The sequence below is a fragment of the Salmo trutta genome, chromosome 25 (assembly GCF_901001165.1).
Source record: "Salmo trutta chromosome 25, fSalTru1.1, whole genome shotgun sequence".
NCBI lineage: Eukaryota > Metazoa > Chordata > Actinopteri > Salmoniformes > Salmonidae > Salmo > Salmo trutta.
In genome coordinates, this window is record NC_042981.1 from 24,831,707 (window position 1) to 24,846,918 (window position 15,212).

At 41.3% G+C, this 15,212-nt stretch overlaps 1 long non-coding RNA gene and 1 pseudogene across 1 annotated transcript; one reads left to right on the forward strand and one right to left on the reverse strand.

The window, feature by feature from the left end:
- LOC115161799 (estrogen receptor beta-like) overlaps positions 1–11,642 on the forward strand; it is a 33,865-nt pseudogene extending 22,223 nt beyond the window's left edge.
- Positions 11,643–12,024: 382 nt separating this feature from the next.
- On the reverse strand, positions 12,025–12,502 carry LOC115162723 (uncharacterized). The gene is made up of 2 exons (XR_003869626.1): positions 12,361–12,502; positions 12,025–12,092 (listed from the first exon to the last, which is right to left on the reverse strand). It is a non-coding gene; the product is annotated as an uncharacterized LOC115162723 (long non-coding RNA).
- Positions 12,503–15,212: the final 2,710 nt, after the last annotated feature.

Consider the following 15,212-nt stretch of genomic DNA (forward strand, 5'->3'; position numbering starts at 1 on the left):
AGGAGAGGAGGTCTGTTTTCGGCCCTACTTGTTCATCCACGGCTACTTGCTTGCCCCCGAAGAACCCCGGAACCCCAGAGGCTTAACTCCAACAGTTGACAGACTGATCGTCTAGGTAAGAGTACTATGGTGGGCCATACTGGGAATTTTCTAACTCCCATTACTCGTACTCTCTTCCATGTTATCCTGCTGTGGGGTGACCCATCTAAATCTCAGTGCTCATTGACTCTGGAGCTGATGAGAGTTTTATGGACGCTACTCTGGTATCAGAGCTGGGTATCTCCACACAACTCCTCTCTGTTCCCATGGACGCCAGAGCAATGCACGGACGCACCATAGGCAGGGTTACTCATAGTATGGTCCCCATTAACCTGCATGTGTCGGAAATCAAAGTGAGTCCATACAGCTTCTTCTTATTGAATCTCCCCATGTTCATGTTGTTTTGTTATTCTCATGGCTGCAGAGGTACAACCCCATTATTGACTGGACCACTGGTTCTATCCTGGGTTGGAGCCCGTTCTGCCACTCACATTGCCTTAAGGTGGTGCAGCCTGCCCCGGAACAGCCTCCTGCGGGCTCTGGTAAAGCCTCGGATATCGCCGCCGTTCCCACGGAATACCAGGACCTCCTGGAGGTGTTCAGCAATGCTCGCGCTCCTCCCTTCGCATCGTCCCTACGATTGCGCTATTGATCTCCTCCCGGGCACAACACCGCCTCGTGGGTGGCTATATTCCCTGTCTGGCTCTGAGACCAAGGCCATGGAGGAGTACAATGAGGACTCTCTGGCTGCTGGGAGCGTTCATACTTTCGCTTCCCCTGCCGGCGCAGGGTTCTTCTATGTGGGAAAAGAGGACAAGACCCTGCATCCATGTATCGACTACCGGGGCCTCAATGACATCACGGTGAAGAATCGCTACCCTCTACCACTCCTCTCCTCGGCTTTCAAACCTCTCCAGGGGGCAACCATCTTTTCCAAGTTGGACCTTCGGAATGCCTACCACCTAGTTCGGATACTCAAAGGTGATGAGTGGAAGATGGCCTTCAACACAGCTGGTGGACACTATGAGCACCTGGTCATGCCGTTTGGACTCACCAATGCTCCCGCAGTGTTCCAGGCCCTGGTCAACGATGTGCTCTGTGACATGATGAATGGATCTCTGTTTGTCTATCTCAACGACATCCTTGTTTTCTCCCGTTCTGCTGAAGAATACGTCCTCCATGTCCGACAAGTCCTTCAGAGCCTCCTAGAGAACCAGTTGTTTATGAATGCTGAGAAGTGAGAATTCCACCACTCCACTATCTCCTTTCAGCTTTTGACAGGCCGTTTTTGGACCTCAAGCGTCGGTTTACCACAGCCCCCATCCTCATCCATCCGTATCCATCTCGTCAGTTCGTGGTTGAGGTCAACGCTTCTGACGTTGGAGTGGGGGCCGTCCTGTCCCAGCGGTCTGCCCAGGACCAAAAGCTGCATCCCTGTGCCTTATTGTCCCATCGTCTCAATCCTGCTGAGAGAAATTACGATGTAGGAAATCGGGAACTTCTGGCGGTAAAGATTGCGTTGGAGTGGAGGCAAATTCTAGACAGGCCCATTGGCTTATCTATATGTGAGTGTGTGTGTGTCCCTATATACGAGTGTCTGTAATACTTGTCTAAGGAGGTGCATGGCTTTTGAGTATAGTAGGTCTGAACTGTTACACAAGTGTACATATCTGTGAGTGTGTGTTATACAATATGTATAATGTATAATATGTCTCTTTCACTCTGTGTGTGACTGTGTGCTTGTAGGGAAGAGGGGAACTGTGTGGAGGGCATCATGATTATATTTGACATGCTACTGGCAGCCACCACTAGGCTTCGAGAGCTGAACCTCCAGAAAGAGGAGTATGTCTGTCTGAAAGCCATGATCCTCCTCAACTCCAGTAAGTCAAATAACTCCAGTAAGTCAAATAATCAGTACTTCTGTACAGTGACCTGTGGTGAGATCAGAGGCTGGGTAGGCTATTATCAAAACCAGATTTACTCACAAATAAACCTTGATGAACACCAAGTTCACCATACAACAGATAGCTCCAACATCCGGTGGCATAGGCTGTTAACCAAAATTGACAAACAATTTTCACTAAATGTAAATACAGTACCACTGTAGCCAAGTTACACAAGCAATAGCCTCCAATGGTGGCATATTTCATATCATTCGACAAAAGTTATAACCAATAGGTGGCACTAAAATACCAATATAAACACACATTTCATCCGAGTAGTTTGCAATGCAAACTCCTTAGCCTTTCAGAATGGATTTACAATTCTTCCAATGAACTGCATGCATCATGCAATAATAATAATAATAATATTACGTGAAATATTATTACACACACACACGCACACACACACACACACACACACACACACACACACACACACACACACACACACACACACAGTGGGGGGGAAAAAGTATTTGATCCCCTGCTGATTTTGTACATTTGCCCACTGACAAACAAAGGATCAGTCTATAATTTTAATGGTAGGTTTATTTGAACAGTGAGAGACAGAATAACAACAAAAAAATCCTGAAAAACGCATGTCAAAAATGTTATGAATTGATTTGCATTTTAAAGAGGGAAATAAGTATTTAATCTACAATTTAATCTACTCAAAATACCCCGTGATGACAAAGCAAAAAGAGGATTTTAGAAATGTTTGCAAATTTATTAAAAAGGAAAAACTTATATCACATTTACATTTCAGTACTTTCTTGAAGAACCTTTGGCAGCGACTAAAGCCTCGATTCTTCTTGGGTATGGCGATACAAGCTTGGCACACCTGTATTTGGGTTTCATTCTTCTCTGCAGATCCTCTCAAGCTCTGTCAGGTTAGATGGGGAGCGTCGCTGCACAGCTATTTTCAGGTCTCCAGAGATATTTGATTGGGCTCTGTCTGGGCCACTCAAGTACATTCAAAGACTTCTCCCGAAGCCACTCCTGCATTGTCTTGGCTGTGTGCTCAGGGTTGTTGTCCTGTTAGACTGGGGCAAAGGTTCACCTTCCGAGGTCCTGAGCGCCCTTGAGCAGGTTTTCATCAATGGTCTCTCTGTACTTTGCTCCATTCATCTTTCCCTTGATCCAGACTTGTCTCCCAGTCCATGTCCCTGAAAAACATCCCCACAGCATTAGAATGCAACCACCATGCTTCACCATAGGGATGGTGCCAGGTCCTCCAGACGTGATGCTTGGCATTCACGCAAAATAGTTCAATTTTGGATCATCAGACCAGAGAATCTTGTTTCTGATGGTCTGAGTCCTTTAGGTGTGTTTTGGCAAACTCCAGGAGGGCTGTCATATGCCTTTTTAATGAGGAGTGGCTTCCGTCTTCTAACTCTACCATAAAGGCCTAATTGGTGGAGTGCTGCAGAAATGGTTGTACTTCTGGAAGGGTCTCCCATCTCCACAGAGGAACTCTAGAGCTCTGTTAGAGTGACATCTCCCTGACCAAGGCCCTTCTCCCTTGATTGCTCAGTTTGGCTGGGCGGCCAGCTCTAGGAAGAGTCTTGGTGGTTCCAAACTTCTTCCATTTAAAAAGGATGGAGGCAACTGTGTTCTTGGGGACCTTCAATGTGCAGAAATGTTTTGGTACCCTTCCCCAGACCTGCGCCTAGACCCAATCTGATTTCGGAGCGCTACGGACAATTCCTTTGACCTCATTGCTTGGTTTTTGCTCTGACACGCACTGTCAACTTTGGGACCTTATATCGACCGTTGTGTGCCTTTCCAAATCATGTCCAATCAATTGAATTTACCACAGGTGGACTCCAATCAAGTTGTTGAAACAACTCAAAGATGATCAATGGAAACAGGATGCACCTGATCTCAATTTCGCATCTTATAGCAAAGTAATATGATACACTTGTCATAAATAGGTTTTATTCAAGAGAGGCTAGAAAAGTGATCAAGATCTTCAATGAGACTGTGCAGGGATCCAGATTGCAGACTTAAGAAAAAACTTGAGTCATCAAACATTTTTATTTTATTAACCTTTAGTTTAACCTGTTATGGCTAGGGGGCAGTATTTTCACGGCCGGATAAAAAACGTACCCGATTTAATCTGATTATTACTCCTGCCCAGAAACTAGAATATGCATATAGTTATTAGCTTTGGATAGAAAACACTCCAAAGTTTCTAAAACTGTTTGAATGGTGTCTGAGTATAACAGAACTCATTTGGCAGGCCAAAATCTGAGAAGATTCCAAACAGGAAGTACCCTGTCTGACCATGTCTTGCCCTTCTTGATTATCTCGATCCATTACAGGGGATCTCTGCTGTTACGTGACACTTCCTACGGCTCCCATGGGATCTCAGAAGGTGGCAAAAAGTTGAATCGTGGCTTTGCAGGCTCTGGCTGAAAAACATTAGCGCGTTTGGATAGTGGCCAGTAACAGTACTATGAGACTCAGGCTCGTGCAAGAGGGGATAGCATGCTTTTATTTTCTCTCTCTTTGTACGTATACACGCTTTCCCGGTCGGAATATTATCGCTTTTTTACGAGAATAATGGCATAAAAATGTATTTTAAACAGCGGTTGACATGCTTCGAAGTACGGTAATGGAATATTTAGAAATCTTTTGTCACGAAATGCGCCATGCTCGTGACCCTTATTTACACTTCGGATAGTGTCTAGAACGCACAAACAAAACGTCGCTGTTGGAACATAACTATGGATTATTTTGGATCAAACCAACATTTGTTATTGAAGAAGAAGTCCTGGGAGTGCATTCTGACGAAGAACACCAAAGGTAATCAAACTTTTCTAATAGTAAATGTGATTTTGGTGAAGGCTAAACTTGGTGGGTGTCTAAATAGCTAGCCCTGTGATGCCGGGCTATCTACTCAGAATATTGCAAAATGTGCTTCATCCGAAAAGCTATTTTAAAATCGGACATATCGAGTGCATAGAGGAGTAATGTATCTATAATTCTTAAAATAATTGTTATGCTTTTTGTGAACGTTTATCGTGAGTAATTTAGTAAATTGTTAGTAAAATCCCCGGAAGTTTGCGGGGGGTATGCTAGTTCTGAACGTCACATGCTAATGTAAAAAGCTGGTTTTTGATATAAATATGAACTTGATTGAACAAAACATGCATGTATTGTATAACATAATGTCCTAGGTGTGTCATCTGATGAAGTTCATCAAAGGTTAGTGCTGCATTTAGCTGTCTTCTGGGTTTTTGTGACATTATATGCTAGCTTGAAAAATGGGTGTCTGATTATTTCTGGCTGGGTACTCTGCTGACATAATCTAATGTTTTGCTTTCGTTGTAAAGCCTTTTTGAAATCGGACAGTGTGGTTAGATTAACGAGAGTCTTGTCTTTAAATAGCTGTAAAATAGTCATATGTTTGAGAAATTGAAGTAATAGCATTTCAAAGGTTTTGAAAATCGCGCCACAGGATTCAACTGGCTGTTACGTAGGTGGGACGAATTCGTCCCGCCGGTCCTAGACAGGTTAACGAGAGTCTTGTCTTTAAAATGGTGTAAAATAGTCATATGTTTGAGAAATTGAAGTAATAGCATTTCTAAGGTATTTGAATATCGCGCCACGGGATTACACTGGCTGTTGAGTAGGTGGGACGCAAGCGTCCCACCTAGCCCATAGAGGTTAAAAAATTTAGAAAAAGATTGGATTCAGAAATTTCACACAAAATCAAACTAATTCAGGAAACTCTAAAGTTGGTCTCATCTAACATGGGCTCCTCATAATAGAATGAATTCTCCACCAGGCTCGGCGGTAGGTATTTGTCGTCCCACTGCTCTGAACTTTGACTCGGTCCGTATCTCACCATCTGCTCCGTTATCGATCTCTCTAGAGTTCTGGAAATGAGACCTCTCGCACAAGGGACCAAACAACAACCACACAACGCAAACACACTCATACAGGTAAAAGCAGCCCATAATACAGTTCTTACAACACTTTTCCATTTCCCAAACATGAGCTATATTATCAGGAATGTACGTACAGCAATGAACCTAATCATTCTACCTACACCATCCTCTTTTGCCAGTAACATATCGAGAGTCAGTCTACTTTACCAGGTCATGAGGGAGGTGGCGGATAATTGGTCAGAGAACCTCTTTACTGCATCCCCGTTTTCATTCAGTAATCTCTTTTGATTATAAAAGATGGCATTAATCCAATCCACATTTTTTATTTATTGTCAACCACCAAAATAATGTAGTGTTAAAGCCTTCACATATTTGATTCATAGCTTTGTATTCATCTGGAACTTCCCTGAGGATGCCAATAGCATCCATCTAGACAAAGCTACTCCCATCCTGGTCAAAACTCCTCCTGTGCCTACTTTAGCCTCCTATAACTGGCCTCTGATGACTAACTTGAACTGGTTGGACCTATAACCTCAGGGCGCAAGCTGATAACCATCCTTTGTGGTAATTTCTGTCGTATGCGTCTTTTGCTGGTACTAGCCCACCCTACATCAGTTATAGGTGCTGTGAGGTTAATAATTTTCTATTCATCTTTCAAACCTAAGTCAGTCACATTAACAATTACTTTCCAGCTATTAAAATCATCCAAGTTCTCAGTGCCATTCCTGTATTTATAACACTGGTGCTCATCAGGAATTTAAGTGAACCTAGGCAGGTTGGCCGAGTACCTCAATCTGACCCACCCAGTCCCTGTACAGTTGTCTGCTTTCCCAGAAAGTTGTTTAATGTTTACCTTAAATCCTACATCTTGATCTTCTTTGACTCCTTATTCTGTAAGTCACTCATCAGTGTATTATATAGTTTATCTTCTACTTCTTCTCAATGACAACGGTATCGTATGATTAGTACCGGAAGGTGGTGGATCTGAATGTATCAGAAAGATTATGATGCAGCTCAGAGTCTCTACTCTTCCCAAAAACCGCCAACCCTCTCCCGCCCTTAGTCTCTCTGCTAGGTACCACCCCATACTCACACCTCTAGGAGCACACACAGTGATGAACGGTCGGGATAGGAAATCTTCGTTAAGGAGGTAACCCCCGGACCCTGTTGGTACTCGGTTCTTCTCCTAACTCTGTGTGTGATCAGCAGTGCTCATATGTGTACATACCTTCTTGCAGTGGATAACGTGGACCCAAGTGACTCTCTCAGCTTTTCTAATGGCAAAGGCAATGGTTTAACAGAACCTGGTATGGGCCTTCCCCACGGGGCTGCTTCCAGTCTTTTCTCCTCAGGGACTGGATCCACACCCAGTCTCCTGGTTGAATTGAGTATATCACCTTCTCCTGTAATTCTCCTGTTGGACACAAATTCTTGGACATACGGTTTTGGTTAACAAACAGTCTTCTCATGTGTTCTGTTAGTATTACTTCAACTTTTATGTCTACCTGTTCTGGTATCTCTATTCTCCCTAACTCTGGCATTCTATAGGCTCTACCTGATTAGCTAAAATGTCATCCATCATTTAAAGAGATAGATCCCAGTAAACCAACTCTAGGGATAATATCTTGACCTCATTTTTTTGTTACCATAATCATGTCCACCAAGTAAGTTGGGAACGCTTCTACCCATTTGCTATACTTATCTATTATTGTTAAACAAATGTTGGAATGGATATTCTACAAAAAATGTTTTTGTTTAAATAATTATCCTAACCTGTTCTATCGCCTGCTCTACCATGCTCTCTACCATACTCCCCCTATTTATGCATGGCTCAAGCCATGTATCAATTTTGCTGCATATCTAAACAGTGTCTTTGGTAAGGTTAGTAAATTATCCTTATGTCAGCCCTTCTCTTGTAGGATTGCCCCCTATTTTCCACATGTCCAATTCTCCCTTGGGCATTCATCCTTAGCTACCCTGTAACAATTCTCTGTCAAGTGTCTTATCTTCTTTAACATTTAAGAACTACTTTCAACAAAATTATCATATCTTTTGCTAGTGAATTTTACCAAACATAACTTAAAATCAAAACTAAAATACATGCCTATGGAGCCGATAGTCTCTCCATGAATTAATATCCTAAAGTTAAGAGAACCAAACTAAATTATCTTCCTATCTTCTATTCTTATGTCTTTTCTGTCTGTCCCAGTATTATTTCTGTCCTCAGCTGTTTATAATTTAACTATGCTGGTCGTCACTCACTAACTGTTATCTAATTCTTCTGTGTCCCTTTTATCTTCTCTTCCTTGCTTATGCTCTCCTCCTGCTACTTCCAACCCATCAAGGTCTCAGCAGTGTAGGGGAGGACTTCTCCGTCTGCTGTCTTATTCCATAGCTACTTAAATTTATCTCGATACCCTCAATGATCCTGGATTACCTACAGATGTCATATATTCCTGTCCTGTTGGCTTAGAATATATCCTAATGCTTGACATAAGTCTACCAATATTAAACTTATTCAACAACAAAATATAATAATACTATTATATTAATTCCACAGCCTTGTTGTGTTAAATCTCTTCCACTGAATACAACCACAACTGACTTCCTAAGGGAAAATAAACTTATCTAGATAATGTAAAAAGTACCCCTAATTATCAAACGACATTCACATAACATAATCAGATCAAAATGACTAATCTGAACTACTCCACAAAGAAATGTATTGTACCCTTATCGTCATTCTGTCTTCTCATTGGTTCAAATTATCAATTGTGTCTAAGAACTTTAACTCCATCATAATTATCAGTTCTACAAATTTCCTTAAAGTCAGTATCACAAATGACCTTAAATTCACCATTCAAATGGCTTTTCATTGCGGCTAATCAGACCAAAAGGAAAAGTCACCAGAGGGGTCAAAAGTCATACCACCCTTTCAGAACCGTATTTCTTACTACATTAGACAAATGAAGGCTAAGAACTTTATCCACATTTTGTATCCCAGGTTCCCAGAACATTCCCTATCAAAATAATTTCACGTGCTTAATTAAAACTCAGAAAACAAAACTTCCAAAATGCCATGTGTGTATCCCTTTAAGATATCCTGTCCCTAGGATTTTTAGAAAGAGAACTAAGCGCTCCTTTTTCCATAAAATAAACACTTGGTCAGCATTTCCTCATACTACACCGATTCAAAAACCCAAAAGTTAACTACAAACAAAACCTAATAATAACTCCACTGTACTTCCTCAAATCATTAATCATTCGTTTTAAACTTCCTCGATGGTTCTGTGTACTTTAATTGAACATACACTACCCTTGGATAAAATATTTTACTTCCAATCTATGAAACCCCATATTTTAACGTACTAATTGACTAATTTGACCCAAGATTGCTTAAAACCCCTTCAGTTTATCTGCAAACCGGCCCATTCTGTTTGCTAGGAATACCCTGCCATTATACACAATTCGTCCCACCTACGTAACAGCCAGTTGAATCCTGTGGCGCGATTTTCAAATACCTTTGAAATGCTATTACTTCAATTTCTCAAACATATGACTATTTTACAGCTATTTAAAGACAAGACTCTAGTTAATATAGCCACACTGTCCGATTTCAAAAAGGCTTTACAACGAAAGCAAAACATTAGATTATGTCAGCAGAGTACCCAGCCAGAAATAATCAGACACCCATTTTTCAAGCTAGCATATGTCACAAAAACCCAGAAGACAGCTAAATGCAGCACTAACCTTTGATGATCTTCATCAGATGACACACCTAGGACATTACGTTATACAATACATGCATGTTTTGTTCAATCAAGTTCATATTTATATCAAAAAACAGCTTTTTACATTAGCATGTGACGTTCAGAACTAGCATACCCCCGCAAACCTTCCGGGGAATTTACTAACAATTTACTAAATTACTCACGATAAACGTTCACAGAAAGCATAACAATTATTTTAAGAATTATAGATACAGAACTCCTCTATGCACTCGATATGTCCGATTTTAAAATAGCTTTTCGGATGAAGCACATTTTGCAATATTCTAAGTACATAGCCCAGCCATCACGGGCTATCTATTTAAACACCCGGCAAGTTTAGCCTTCACCAAAATCACATTTACTATAAGAAAAATGTTATTACCTTTCCTGTTCTTCGTCAGAATGCACTCCCAGGACTTCTACTTCAATAACAAATGTTGGTTTGGTCCCAAATAATCCATCGTTATATCCAAACAGCGGCGTTTGTTTGTGCGTTCTAGACACTATCCGAAATGGTAAATCAGGATCGTGCGCATGGCACATTTCGTGACAAAAAATTTCAAAATATTCCATTACCGTACTTCGAAGCATGTCAACCGCTGTTTAAAATCAATTTTTATGCAATATATCTCGTAACAAAGCGATAATATTCCGACCGGGAACCTGCGTTTCGGTAAAAAGAGGGAAAAACAGGAAGACGAAGGCGGCCAGTGCACGAGCATGAAGCCCTTTGTCCTCTGATAGACCACTTAGCAAAAGCGCTCGTGTGTTTCAGCCAGGGCTTTGAATTACGTCATTCAGGTTTTTCCCGGGCTCTGAGAGCCTATTGGAGCCGTAAGAAGTGTCACGTTACAGCTAAGATCCTGACTCTTCAATAAACAGAAGCAAGAACAACAACACCTTGTCAGACAGGCCACTTCCTGCATGAAACCTTCTCAGGTTTTTGCCTGCCAAATGAGTTCTGTTATACTCACAGACACCATTCAAACAGTTTTAGAAACTTTAGGGTGTTTTCTATCCAAAGCCAATAATTATATGCATATTCTAGTTACTGGGCAGGAAAAGTAACCAGATTAAATCGGGTATGTTTTTTATCCGGCCGTGTCAATACTGCCCCCTAGCCCTAACAAGTTAATGTGCACCATCCCTGTAAAAATAAAATTAACTCCACCTGTAATTCACTTTAATGACTTGATATTTTTCCATGCAATGTTCAATTCACTGGTGTTACTAAACAATCAATACCACGAATCAATAACCAGAATTTAATCACAGAACTTTTACGATTCCATTATTCAGACCAGAATCGCTTCCAGCCACATACTCATAGGAAAAAAATATTACCTCTTTTCAAACAGCGTTCTGCCTTTCCTCTATCGCAAGATTAAAACCAATGTTCCAACTGTATCTCTCTTTCGGCTCCACATACCTTATGCATCTTTCTTACCATTAGTCCCAACTTTAACCCCTCCAAACTTCCATCAAATTCATACTTCCTTCTCCACCTTGGACCAAAAAAAATATTTATTTTATATCATTTAACTCCATGTATCGCTCATCTCCCGTTAATTCCTGCACCTCGTTTAAGGTGTTTGTTTGTTAAATTACTATCGTAGTTATTCTGCTCCTTTTCCCACTCTAGAATTTTTAGAAGGAGTATTCGTATGAATCTTAAATTATATTTTATTCTATGTGTTTTTGTTTTTTTAAACTCTGATTCAATTACAATCTGTGTGTACTTGCTATTGATCTCTATGTGTGTGCTGTATTTTCCTTTGTCCATGTCCTACTGGTAATTTCCTCTAGGATCCCAGAATAATTTCTTTCATGACTTTTGATAGATCCATTAGGTCTCACATGTATATGGCTTTTGACCCTCTTGTCCATCTCACGCAATTATCCTCTTACCCCTGTGGAAACTTCCCAATGTGTCTATGTGTTGTACAATCTATGTGTATCTCTTTCTTGAAACTTTATCTAGAGGTGACTTTTGATCGGACATTAGGTCGCATACGTATGCAACTATCTGTTGCTTCTTGTAACTTTTGACAATAATATCTGTATCTCACTCCGCCATATTAGGTTTCCCTTCTTCAATGGATAATCAGACCTAGATTTACTCCTCCGGAAGATCTGACCATCCCCTCCTTTTCCACTCTTTCCCGTCTCTCCCCCGTTAACTTCAAGTGTTGTTTTCAACGCCTTCAATATCCTCTCCGATTCTTTTGATGCAATTTGGTTAATAAATTCAATCAGTTCAATATCTCCTTTATTCTACCCCTAATTTGGACATGTAATTTTATCTTCCAACTTCTATTATACTATCATTCTCATGCCCTTAATAAGTTCCTAATTTACTATTCCTCTTTTATCTCATCTCTAACCTCACCTCCTTTCCTAAGAATTACTCCGCCGATCCTAGTCGTACCCTCGTAGTCACGAACCTCGCCGGTCACCCAGTATTCTTATCTAAAATTTTCTGATCCTAGTCGTACCCTCGTAGTCACGAACCTCGCCGGTCACCCAGTATTCTTATCTAAAATTTTCTGATCCTAGTCGTACCCTCGTAGTCACAAACCTCGCCGGTCACCCAGTATTCTTATCTAAAATTTTCTGATCCTAGTCGTACCCTCGTAGTCACGAACCTCGCCGGTCACCCAGTATTCTTATCTAAAATTTTCTGATCCTAGTCGTACCCTCGTAGTCACGAACCTCGCCGGTAGCAATTGCTATTTCAATTATTCCCTATATCCCCGATCCTAGTCGTACCCTCGCAGTTACGAACCTCGCCGGGAGATTTCAGTATTTTCTCTGATCCTAACCGTACCCTTAGTTACGAATCTTGCCGGTAGAACAATACTCCAAGTTACCAAGGTAATAACAACACATTCACCATGGGTTTGCATGTCACAATAATATTCCTTATCTACTCATAACAATTCATAATTTAGTTCACTTACATCGAACAGGTGCTTCACAAAATTAATTTGGATATAGCCAATATGCAGATCTTTAGTTATTATAACAATAGGTGTCTGCTTACCTGTTTTTAGTTATCATGACGTTTTGTGAAACACCCCTCCCACGACAGCAATGTCCAATTGGCTGATCAATACTCAGCGAAGTCCCAGTACCAGATATAACGTCGGGGTCACCATTTGTCAGGTTGCGTCAATTCAATCTGGTATTGGAATAAAACGGTTAACACAGAGTAACTTCTGATTTCTTTGTACTTTAATTAATGCAAACACATTTATGGTAAATATGATGTTTCATATATACGGGCTCGCTTTGTCACCACGCAGGGCAGGCAGAGAACTGAGTTTCACATCCTTTGTTTTCATTAAATACTCTGACAGAGATCGTTCCCACTCAATGCTGGCCTGTCAGAGTGAGGATGAGCGTGGTTTAAACTTACTCATCCTATCGTTGGCGTGCAGGTTGGTCCCAACCTCGAGACGCCTCCTGTTGCTGGGCGTAGTTATTATCTTTGGCAGTCGATTTATCTTGTGACTGCACAATGCACAGTCCTCTAAAACCCCGACACCCCTCCGCATATACATTTCACCCATATCCTGCCCTTATCTTTTAACAAGCTCTTCCATATCCCTGATTTACAGCATCTGCATTCTTTCCATATGACTCAACATCCCATGAGCCCCTTCCTCTCACACAGCAGTATGCTCTTATCATATAGAGTATAAACTTAATATTATATCATAACTTCTTTGTTATATTATATAGGTTATGCAAACAAATAGTTAGTCAAACCCTAACAGTGCGGGTCCAGGTTTTGAGCTCTTTCAGAACATCTGCTATCTGGATTTGGGTGAAGGAGAAGCTGGAGAGGCTTGGGCAAGTAGCTGCGGGGTGTGCATAGCTGTTGGTCGGGGTTGGGGTAGCCAGGAGGAAAGCATGGCCAGCCGTAGAGAAATGCTTATTGAAATTCTTGATTATTGTGGATTTATCAGTGGTGACAGTGCTTCCTAGCCTCAGTGCAGTGGGCAGCTGCTCTTATTCTCCATGGACTTTAGTGTCCCAAACGTTTTTGGAGTTAGAGCTACAGGATGAAAATGTCTGTTTTAAAAAGCTAGTCTTTCCTTTCCTGACTGACTGTATTGGTTCCTGAAAAGTTGGTATATCGTGGGGACTATTCGATGCTAGTGCAGTCCGCCACAGGATGTTTTTGTGCTGGTCGAGGGCAGTCAGGTCTGGAGTGAATCAAGGGCTATATCTGTTCTTAGTTCTCTTTTTTTTGAAAGGGGCATGCTTATTTAAGATGGTGAGAAAATTACTTTTAAAGAACGACCAGGCATCCTCGACTGACGGGATGAGGTCAATATCCTTCCAGGATACCTGGGCCAGGTCGATTAGAAAGGCCTGCTGACAGAAGTGTTTTAGGGAGCATTCGAAAGTGATGAGGGGAGTGATCGCTGAGATCCTGATTGAAAACAGCAGAGGTGTATTTGGAGGGCAAGTTGGCCAGGATAATGAGGGTGCCCATGTTTACAGATTTAGGGTTGTACCAGGTGGGTTCCTTGATAATTTGTGAGAGATTTAGGGCATCTATCTTAGATTATAGGACTGCCGGGGTGTTCAGCATATACCAGTTTAGGTCAACTAACAGAACAAACTCTGAAGATAGACGAGGGGCAATCAATTCACATATGGTGTCCAGGGCACAGCTGGGAGCTGAGGGGGGTCTATAACAGGCGGCAACAGTGAGAGACTTATTTCTGGAGAGATTTGTTTTTAAAATTAGAAGCTCGAACTGTTTGGGCATAGACCTGGAAAGTATGACAGAACTTTGCAGGCTAACTCCTCCCCCTTTTGCAATTTTATCTTGACGGAAAATGTTGTAGTTGGGGATGGAAATCTCAGAATTTTTGGTGGCCTTTCTAAGCCAGGATTCAGACACGGCAAGCACATCAGGGTTGACGGAGTGTGCTAAAGCATTGAGTAAAACAGACTTAGGGAGAAGGCTTCTGATGTTAACATGCATGAAACCAAGGCTTTTATGGTTACGGAAGTCAACAAATAAGAGCGCCTGGGTTAACCTGGCCTGGGTTAACCTCTATGAGTTAGTCCAAGCAAGGATTAAAATCGTGGCTTCAGTTCATGTCAGGAGAGAGATGACAATGTTAGTGGAGTTTGTCATCACCTCTTAATCAGGGAACAGGAGGTGAATTATTTTTAGGTGACTTCGCTGTAAATACAAATAGCAGATAGATTCCATTACAGTTGTGCCATTGTAGGTTTGGGCAACGAGTTTCTCCATGAAGATAAACTCAGACATATCTGAAATCACAAAGTCAAACAGACTGCACATCTCTCCCACTTTTGGAATACATTTTATTTATTTTGGGTAACAGACATTCTGTATACACAACAAAATGTACAATGTGCACCCAAGAGGATATCACTTGAAAGTATTAATTAAAATGCTTGTTTCCAAAGCGGTCCTCGATGTTAAAAACAATAACACATAAAATGATTAAAAGGCAAGACAAAATTACAAACAACCATAACTACATTCATTTATCATTCTAAAAAGTGGTACTATT